The sequence below is a fragment of the Otolemur garnettii genome, unplaced genomic scaffold (assembly GCF_000181295.1).
Source record: "Otolemur garnettii isolate 467f Iridium unplaced genomic scaffold, OtoGar3 scaffold00022, whole genome shotgun sequence".
In the NCBI taxonomy this organism is placed as follows: Eukaryota; Metazoa; Chordata; class Mammalia; order Primates; family Galagidae; genus Otolemur; species Otolemur garnettii.
The window spans coordinates 13,759,525-13,770,712 of NW_003852417.1; positions in this window are offsets into that span (position 1 = coordinate 13,759,525).

Consider the following 11,188-nt stretch of genomic DNA (forward strand, 5'->3'; position numbering starts at 1 on the left):
TTAGACTTTAAGGCACGTACTTTCTGTTCAGTTTGCAAATTTTCTTGAAAGTTAAAAGTGAGGAGTCAGCAATTTACTTCCCTGACTGAAAAAGAAACTTTAAAAAACCATTCTACCTATGCCTCTTTTGGCACTAACAAAATCTTGATTAATTCCTTAAGATGTCAAAAATGATAGTTAACTGTGTGTCTTTTGTTGAAGATTAGGAAGCTTTGTTCAGAGCATTTGAATAATAGTTTTATGATAATGTTCAATTGTGGTGAGGACAAGTCACATTGAATCATTTACTCATAAGCTGAAATCTGGGAAACCGTCCTGCATGTCAAAACAATAGGAAAGTGGCTCCTGAAGTGACACTGCAGGTAAGGCATTTTATTTCAAATCCTTCAGATGAAAGGAAGGAAAGATTGGAATATAATGGCTTAGGATATATGTTCTTTTTCATCAGTAATTCATGAGTGTTTACAACATTGACATTTGCGATTGGATATGCAGGTGTGTCTTGGTTCACACAACAGATGTCTTCCTGAAAAGATATATAGAAATTATTGAAAAGAAACTCACACTTTATATGTACTGGGCAAATTTTCTATTAAAAAAATACTTATGGATTCTCTTTTGCAAACGTAAAGCTATTTCTGCTATGCAAATGGCTCCCATTCATTGACTTGGTTCATGAGTGAATACACCTATATGCCGCGCTTTGTTTAGGGTGCATCCAACCAGCGTAGGAAATAAATCTGATAACAAATATTTCAGGTCTTAGAACAGTATCTAGAATTTCAGGTTTTAGCTTTTACAAAAGAGGAAGAATTGAAAGTTGGTAAAAAACAAACACAGAAAAAGAGGACGAAGACGAGAAAAAAAGATGATTTGTAATATTTACATATTGAGATTGAATGCAGTCAGGGTACAGTTCTGAGGTCTGAGAACACTTTTGTCTGTAATCCACTGTCCTTCATTTTTTCTTTCAGATGTTGGCATCTTGGTGTAAGGATGTAAAGCCTGATATGCACTTTATAACCAGCCTCTGGCTCAGGCCATCTTGGTTACACCAAGAAGTAGCATATATAGGATGGGAAAAGAAATGGTTAGGAACTTCATCTGAACTCATATGAAGCTATGTGATATCCAAGATTAAATTAAAAAGAAATCACCACAATGAAATCCCTCAAGCTCCCATTTGAAGGTGCTAAAACCTGTCCCTGTGAGCAGTACAGACCTGTACAGGTTTCCCTGCCTTCCCGCCCCCCATCTCCTTAACAGAGACAAATCCCTTGGTGATAACATTGCTCTGCTCACCTGCAATCACCACTCCTGAAGATGAGCCTGTCATTCTCCAGCCTTATCACTCAGTTCCTGTGTTTTTAAGTAGTCATCTTATTGCCCACATGGGTTACAGTGCCTTTGACGGCTGAGATTCACATATGCCTACAATCCTGAGACCCCAAATTATGCACCAAGAACATCATTGTCTTTAAGTAATGTATTCGTTCATTTAATCCTCACAGTCTCTAAAAATAGGTATTATTCTTTTTTCATTTTCACATTAAGATGCCTAGGCTTTAAAGAATGTGTTTCGCAACTAAGAGGCAAAGTGTATTCCAAAAGCATGTTCCAAAGTTCTTGAACTTTCCATGCTGAAAACATGATGGAAAAATAAGACTCAGCAGTTGAGTGAAGGAATGCATGCATAAAAAAACCTAACTGCTCATCAATTATAAAATGAAGGAATCAAAAACAGAATTTAAAAACTGTGATGTGTAATTTCAGGGAAACGCATGACACCAGTTTATCTTGAAAATAGCGACCTCTCTTCCCAATCCCATTCCAGAAGTCTTCCTTACCCAAGTGGCCAGTGAAAAGAAGGGCTAGAATTTACAAGCTTCTCCTCCATATATTAAACTTTTCTCTTATTCACGCCCACCTTCCCATAACCAACAACTCCGCCTGACGCTGTCCAAATTCCTTCCCTTTGCTATGTATTTTCCAAGTGTAGTTCCCCTCTGAACTGAACAGTCTTTTCAAAGAGATCATGTTTGATTTGCATTTGTGGCTACTTTTTATATTTGGTTGCCCCAAAAGGGTCTCAATGAATATGTGTCCAATAAACAAACAGGCAGACAGATAACATATTTTTCGCTTTCCTACCGTCTTGCCTCTCAGTGTAGCATACCCTCAGGGAGACACAGGATGAAGGAAGTCTCACAGGCGTGGAATCTTGTGCATTCTGCATTATTCTTCATGCCCCTCTTTGCATCTAGCTCAAACCTGGGTATGGGATTAGGCACCTATGAGCTGGTCATTTTATAGACCAGGTCCCAGGGTATTGGCTGATAGGCAGACTCTGTATCTGACTAAAGAAACAGAATCAGGAGATCCTTAGCACAGCCGTCATTACCACAACGTCCTTTCTAAGCCTATCCCCTCTCCCTGATATTCCCCAATGTTCCCCCCTGGTCTTCCTGCTAAGCCAAAGGTTGCTTTGGGGAAGGACCACCAATAGTGCCATGCGTGGGGCCAATGGACTCATAGTTTCCCAGCAATGGTCTACATGGAAGGGAGGGTTCCTCTCCCTCTGTTCTTCCATCCCTCCTAGAGTAGAGAGGTTTCAGGATCTATGCAGCCAATAAGGAAATATTTGGTAGGGGGACAGGTGAAATACTCCTTTCCTACAGTCCTGACACATAAAAAATAGTTAATTTTTACGCATAAGATTATAGAACAGATTCTTTTTTTTTTTTTTTTTTGAGACAGAGTCTCACTATGTCACCCTTGGTAGAGTGCCAGGTCATCACAACTCACAGTAACCTCAAACTCTTGGGTTTAAGCTGTTCTCTTGCCTCAGCCTCCCAAGTAGCTGGGACTATAGGCACTGCCATGACACCCAGTTATTTTTTGTTGCAGTTGTCATTGTTTAGCTAGCCTGGGCCAGGTTCCCAGGTTCCAACCCATCAGCCTACCCACAGCTACAGGCACTGCCCTATAGGACAACATCTTAACAGGGGGACTTCAATGCTTATTGTTCCCCAAGCAAGAAATTATCTCTAGTTTATAATCATGCACACCATTTACACTGTGCATGTCGTGGCTCTATTCACCCATAATTCTTCCGGATAGAATTAACTGAAAGAAACAAAAGTTATCTCCTAGAGTTGGCCCAAATTAACCAGGAAAATGAGAATACACACAGGCAACCGTGTTTTCATTTGTTTTGCTTTGTTTCCCTCAACCAAGCCAAGACCCCTGAGTGCCTGACAGCAAGAGTGCACAAGCTTTCAGGACTCCACAGTGAAACCAAGACTCGAGGCCAGCAGATACTTATCTCTAATGGGCTTTGCAAGGCTTAATTAACTCCTGCAGGAGGAGTTCTTTGTAATGTTCAGATTGCATATATTCTCAAAGGTCAAAGATTATGAAGATGGAAAGGAATAATGACTTACTATACATGCCTCAATTGGATCAGAAGGACACTGTTGATACTTTAAATCTTACTTATTGTTTTATTATTAAATTCCCAGAATGAAATGATTACCCCTAGAAGGTCCAGTTCAAGAAAATATTGCCATGTGTGGTATTTGTTTGTTTGTTTTAAATATAGTGGTGGATGTGTCTGTAGGGCAAGGGAGTAAGTGAGGAATTCCCTTTTTTTCTCTCTCATATTATTTCCATAGATTGGGCCTCTGGGATGTAATTAGCAACACAGGTAAATCTGAGCTGCAGTTACATTTGCAGTCTTTCTCAATGAACAAGTGAATTCTAAATGTTTGCAGAAAAACCTGTGTTGTTAGAGTATCTTGCAAGTTATCTTTGACATGACTAAGCTTCCTGGCCAGGCTGAAGGAGTGGACAGTAAAGGATTTAAGTTTGTTATTTATTGAGGTATTTTTCATTATTCATTCATTTTATTTAAGAAAATAAAGTTTGCTCAAGAGACTCAAATGCCTACTCATGCCAAACTCAGGGAAAAGGATGGTGGGAACGATACGATCTTAATTCTTAAGTTCCCAGTTACTTACAAGACCAAGACCAGGATCCAGCGAAGTGTGATATGTGGTCAGGGACGACAAAGGGTCACACTGAGGCAAATGAGAAGCACAGGTCAACCTCACAGGGGTTGGTGAGAAAGACATGGACTGGCCACAAGAACAGACATTTCAGCTAAAACCTAAATAAAAAGAGAAGTTGGCCCAGTAGAAATCATTTTAGTCAGAATGAAGTTGTGCAAAAGCTTTGAAGTGAGAGAGCACGGGGAGTCTGGGAACTCCCAGAAAGTGGCTCTGTTAGCAGCCTGGAGCCCGCGGAGAAAGAAAAGGGATGGAAAGCAAACAGGCACCATTCACAAGGGCACTCACACTTTGTGTGGAAACTCCTTAGGGCCATTTAAATACTGCAAATTTTAAACGTACCGATTTCATTTAAAATGGCATCTTGGAAGCCTGACACTGGCTTTGGATGGGAGTAGAGGCGTATGGGAAACCCCAGGAGGTGTGGAGACCAGCGAAGAGGCAAAAGTTCGTGAGGAAATGAGACCTCACCCTGGGAAAGCACAAGGCAGATAAGTTTGAAAGGAGCTTAGAAAGTAGAATAAATTGGATTTTCTTCTAGACAAGACAGAAAGGCAGATCAAACGGGCACAGGTCAATCTAAGTCTCTGGCTTATAGCTTCTTCCAAGGGCCTTGATTTTCATTTTCAACCGGTGTGCCATGGCACACTGGTGTACCGTGAGAGGATGTTAGGTGAGCCATAAAATATTTAAAGATCATTTATTAAATTGCTATTGAAAGAAGTTCAAAGCACAGTAAGTATATTAGTCTTTTTTTGCTCTTTTTTTTTTAACAACATAATTTAAATGTGCCGTGGAAGTTTAGCTATAGGCTGAAGTGTGCCCTGAGATAAAAAAGGCTGAAAACACTGTTGTTGGGGTTACAGGTGTCATGACTGGGGCTGCACATACAGGAAGAGGAAGAGAATTTCCCAGGGTCCTTGTGGCTGTTGTTGTCTGGGGGAGTCAGAGGAGCAGAGTATACATGTTCATTTCTTTTTAATGTATTTAACATGGTACTAAAATATGAATTTTGGCAAACTCACTTTCCCTACCTGTTAGCTCCTAGGCCCCAAAGTCCTAAGTCAGCACAACATTTTTTATCAGATGGTTGTTTGCTCAGTAGAGTCCCTCAGTTAGATCTTGTTATTCTTTAATTGTTCTGAAATGTAATTAATGTGCATTTTATGATACCCTTAATAGAAGTTACATGGTTAGAACCAAGAATCACTTTGAAACAGAGCAGAGATATTTTTGATAATTCAAATGTAATGCTTACTGTTGGTTTTACACAAATAAACCCCTACATTTCAATCTTAGTTTAAATTCACAACAGCTCAGTGAGGAAGACAGAATGGGTTTTGTTATTTGTAGTTGTAGTCGAAGAAGCCCAACATCTAAAAGGTTTATAACTTGACCAGGGTGAACTACAAGCAGCAATTTTGTCTCTAGATCTTTCTTTCTACTCCTAGTCTGGGGCTGATCACTCTTCCCCACTGTCTGCAAAGGACATGCCCAGATGTTGAGTTCAACAAAGATGGATCTGTCACTGGCCATTAATATCTAGCAAGCACTAGCACTACCATCATTACTATTTGGACTTGAAAAGTTCACTGCTCTGACCAATCTTCTGATAGGTGGAATTCTCCTTCTATTTTTAAAGTACAATGCATCACAAAATACCTAAAAATAAATGCTATCAGTAGTGACTGTTGCAGTGTTTTCCCTCAAATGAACTTCGGAGCCTGGTTCGGCAACAAACTGCCCACATTGGGAATGCATTCTAATAAAAGCGTGTGCATTATGGTTGTGAGAACACTTGAAACAGCATTTGCATCTGCTACAAGATTTACAATGTAATGGATTTCTAACTAATTAGCATGATTTCCCAGACTGAATTATCCCACATGTAGGAGTAGCTGGATATAAAAATAAATTTGATTATAATGGCATAAATTGCTCATTTCTTACAGAATTATGGCTTTTTCTTAAGTGAATGCCCAACTTCCCTAAATTGTCAATGAAAATGTGTTTCCAAATGGCTGCTCTTTTTGGGACTGTGCTGCTTTCCGGGAGTTTGGCTACTCGTGGCAGATGCTTTGTGGGAACATGACATGCACAGCACATCAGGCGGTGAGTGTGACCTACATTCACGATGTTCATGAGTTCTGCAGAAATTAGGTGATTTCACTCACCGTTTTGTTCTTCTGCTGATGCGAGGGGTCTTAAGTACCATTTGAGGCGATAAATCCCTGGCTACTAAAAGGAAAGCACAGTGCTTATAGAAGAGCAGGCTAAAAAGGTACAAATCCAACATGTGGTATTTCTCCCAGTCCTATGCCGGCTTTTGTTATAATGGCATGAAAATCAATGACAAATACACTCCTCTATTCCTTGGAGCTTCTATTGTGACTCATACATGAGACAATTATGGAACAAAACAAGGCAGAATTTAACCCAATTCTAAATGATAGTATATTCTATAATTCAGAAGAGTTATTGGCTGTAATTATAAATGCGTGGCACTTAATCTGGGGAAGGGGATAAGTAAGATTTGAATGGCCAGAGTGTAGCCGACATTCCACATCCAAGACCCAGCATGAAGTTACGAAAAGCATCATTCTTTCAGGGACTTGAACGATCCATTCACTATTAGGCCACTATCATATGTGAACAGGTGTTATACACCTACTCACACTCAAAAAGTGTTCCTTTGTCAAATATGTTTGGGAAACATTGGGTAGAAAATCTTAAATGTGATTATTTCACAATTTTGCAGTATTCAGTGCTTTCCAAAATTTTCTTTTAATAAGGAAGAGCTCTGTTTTAAATTTCCCACTTTAGATAGCCAAATAATTTTTAAAATCATACAAAGATTCCACTTAAGCAAAAGAAGTCATGAAGGGAAGAGAGCCATGAAAATTCATGGAATTAAGGAAAGTTTTATGTCCTTTCTCTGCATCAATTCCAAATGACAATACTATCACAGCAACCATAGTTTATTGACTACCTACTCTGCCAGGCACTGGGGTAGACACTTGGTCTGCATTTTGTGCAGCTATCACAGTGACCTTCTAGATTACCCATTGCCATTCCTATTTACAGTTGAGAAAACTAAGGCTCAGGGAAATTAAGAATTCTGCAGAGAGTTGGATAGCTTGTAATTGTCATCACCTTCACATGAGAAAATTTGCAATACCACATATTGTACCATTCTTTAGTTTTGTGAATGAATCACTTGGAATGTAAGTTCTAAGAAAGAGGATGGTTTTGGTCAAAGGAGCATAACAAAAGTGGCAATTGAGCATCTGTCCACAGGCAAGTTCTATCAATGTTTGTGGATTAAGAAGGCAAAGCATGATTCATGTCTAACAGGAGACATATGCAGAATCTGGAACTTTGCTTCCCATTCGCCTTTTATCAGGAGTTTATGTAATTATACAATTCAGAAAACCAAAGATTACTCATAAAAAAGGATATCTTTGGATCTAGAAATAGGTGGGTCCAGGAAGGTTAAACAATAGAGTTCTTGTATTTATATTACTCAGATTCTTGTTCTAACTTTGGAATTATAGACTATGTTCAAAGCCAGCAGAGAATAGATTCTGTTTCTATAGGGGAATTGATTCCCTTGCTCCAATCCCTTCTTCTCCCAATTACAAACATTTGGTATTTTGTTCCTAAATGTAAAATGATGTCAACATTTTTAAAATTTTGGAATATTAGGGGGTACATATTTTGTTTACATACTTTGTTTACTACACAGATTGAGTCAAAGTTATACATGTATCCATCATCCAGATAGTGTGCACTATACCTGCTAGGTGTGAATTCACCCATCCTCATCTCCTTCTCCCCCCAGATTGATTTTCATTGAGATTTACTTCCACATGTGCACTTAAGTGTTGGTCAATTAGTTCCAACTTGGTATTAAGTACAAGTATTTGTTTCTCCATTCTTGTGATGTTTCACTTAGAAAAATGGTTTTCAGTTCCATCCAGGTTGTCACAAAAGATACTAGATCACCATTTTTCTTTATGGCTGAATAGTATTCCATGGTGCACATAACATACTCTATTAATCCATTCATGTATTGATGGGCACTTGGGTTGTTTCCACATTTTTGTGAATGTGAATTGTGCTACTATAAACACTCGAGTGCAGGTGTTCTTTTGATAAAATAACCCTTTTTCCTTTGCATATATACCCAGCAGTGGGATTGCTGGCTGCAATGGGTAGGTCTATAAGTTCTTTGAGGTATCTCCATAAAATTTTCCATAGATGTTGTACTAGTCTGTAGTCTCACCAATGGTGCATAAGAGTTCCTTCCTCTCTGTATCCACACCAGCACTTGTTCTTTTGGGACTCTTTAATATTGGACCATTCTCTTTGAAGTTGGGTAATATCTCAGTGTGGTTTTGATTTGCATTTCCCTAACGATTAATGTTGAGCAAACTTTCATGAATGTATTGGCTACTAGTATGTCTTTATTTGAAAAGGTTCTGTTTATATCTTTTGTCTACTTTTTAATGGAGGTGTTTCTTGCTGATATGCTTAAGTTCTAGAATTCTTATATTTTCCCACCTTAGGTTTAAGTCATTTATCCATCGTGACCAAATGGGCTTCTTCTCAGGGATGCAAGGATGATTCAACATATTCAAATCTTTAAATGTAATTTATCACATGAATAAATGCAAAAACAAAGACCAGAGTATCCTTCCAATTGACACAGAAAAGCACTTGACAAAATTCAACATCTTTTCATATTGGTAATGTGTGACAAAATTGGTTTAGATGGGACATTCTTCAAAATTATAAAGGCAATATATGACAAACCTTCTGTCAACATCATACTGAACAATGAAAAATTGAAATAATCCCTGCTTAGAACCAGAACCATACAAGGTTGTCCACTGTCACCACTTTTATTCAACATAGTGCTGGATATTCTCACCAGAACAATCAGGCAAGAGTAGAAAATAAAGGGAGTCCAAATGGGGAAAGAAGAGATATCACTGTTTCACTGCTCTCTGACGAAACAATATTTTATCTAGAAAAGCCCAAAGTTACAACTAAGAGAATCCTTGAATTGATACATAAGTACCAAAAAGTCTCAGAATATAAAATCAATATACACAAATCAGTAGCTTTCATATACTCCAGCAACAATCAAGCTGAGAATCAAATAAAAGACATATTACCTTTCACAGTAGCAACAAAGAAAATAAAGTACCTGGGAATATACTTAACAAAGGAGGTAAAATATCCCTATAGTGAAAAATATGAAACACTGAGGAAGGAAACTGTAGAAGACAAACAGGTGAAAAAACATATCATCTTCATGGATTGGCAGAATCAACATTGACAAAATGTCTATACTTCCCAAAGTGATTTACAGATTCAATGAAATGCCCATTAAAATCCCAGCACCACTTTTTGCAAATTTAGTTCTATGCTTTGTATCAAACCAGAGAAGACCCCAAATAGCCAATGCAACCTGCATAATAAGGACAAAATGGGAAGTATCACATTACCAGACTTACACTAACCAAGCCAACACAATATTGGCACAAAACAAAGACATTGACCTATGGATCAGAACAGAGAACCCAGAGGTAACATCATCCTCATATTCCCAACTGATTTTTGAAAAAAAAAAACAGATAAAAAGATACCTTGTATAAAAAGAAGAAAAAAATCCGTCTATAATAAATAGGTGCTGGGAAAACTGGATAACCAGGCACAAAAGACTAAAACAGGATCTGCACTCCTCACCACTCACGTTTTTCTTTAAACCTGTTTCATCATATTTAACAGGTGTGTATCAGTTCTCATAAATCCCAACTTACTATTAGAAGGCCAAGTTGAAGCTTGAGATTAGAGAACACAATGTAGGCTCCACGGTCATCCAGGGACCCCCTTGGAACATAGTAGGGCTAAGCGGATACTCCATGCAACAGAATATAAAAACGTAATAAAATATTTTGTTATCAACGTCAGTACCTCTTATTCCAAACTGGCCCTGGCAAGCACACATGAATATTTGATCCTGTGGTGGGCCTTAGCAACAAAACCTAAAGGGAAGCTTGCCTTCAGCCCAGAGTGGGCAGTCACAAGTGCTGCATAATTAGTGGTGACCAGCAGGAAGTTCAATTGTGTTTTTCACATGGTCTGAAGAAGCTGATTTGTCCTCATTCAACTAACCCAATAGGGAGTGTTGGATGGAAAAAAATCAACTGATTCCCAAATCCCATTTTAATTATTTGTTGTAGGCCCCAGTGGCCAATTTCATCAGAGAGTTTGTTCCATTTGGGTGAGAATGCGTATTCAGAATACTGTGGAGACTTATTTCCAGAGATGGCAAAAAAATGTGTGCTCCTGAAATGAAACCTCTCCATTATTTGCAGAAAATATAAAGGCACTGCTTCTATTAACTTTCCAGCTATCACTGATTTCATTTAAACCAAAATATTAGATTTAGTCTATTCACAATACTGTAATCACAACATCGTTACTGCTTTGAATTGCTGGTATTTCTACCTACCTCATTTTAGTACTTAATTTGTTTCTTTTTTTTTTTTTAAACATGTTACACCTCAGTATTTTAATTATACTCAGCTGAATGTATCTGAATGCTCTCAGCATGCTTCATTATTTATATTAGTGCAAAAGCACATAAAATCAAATTGCATGCTGACATTCTATAATTTGTACTTGCATATCTCCAAAATAGATTTCTATAGATACAGCAACTATTCACAGTGGCTCAAGATATGCTGTGATTTTAAAATTTAACTGAATTTTAATGTACTCCCAAAATAAAATTTATGAGTTTTCACTAGAAAATGCCTTATCTGATTATTCATATTCTACAATTATTAACTGCTCCTATTCTGCGTTTGATTGAATTGTAAAAAGGTGAATTCCTTCCCTTCTTACCCCAGGCATGAAGCTGTAATTTCTGCACATTTTTAGTTTTCCATATCTAAATTGGAAATTATGTTAGATCTACTGAAATATCAAGCATAAATAAAATATAAACCTTTTTTTAAATAGAAATGGACATTACCATTAATTTAGTCAGGAATTCTATGGCCATGTAGCCTTTCTCATTGTATTATTTTTTCTGGATTAAGTACTCT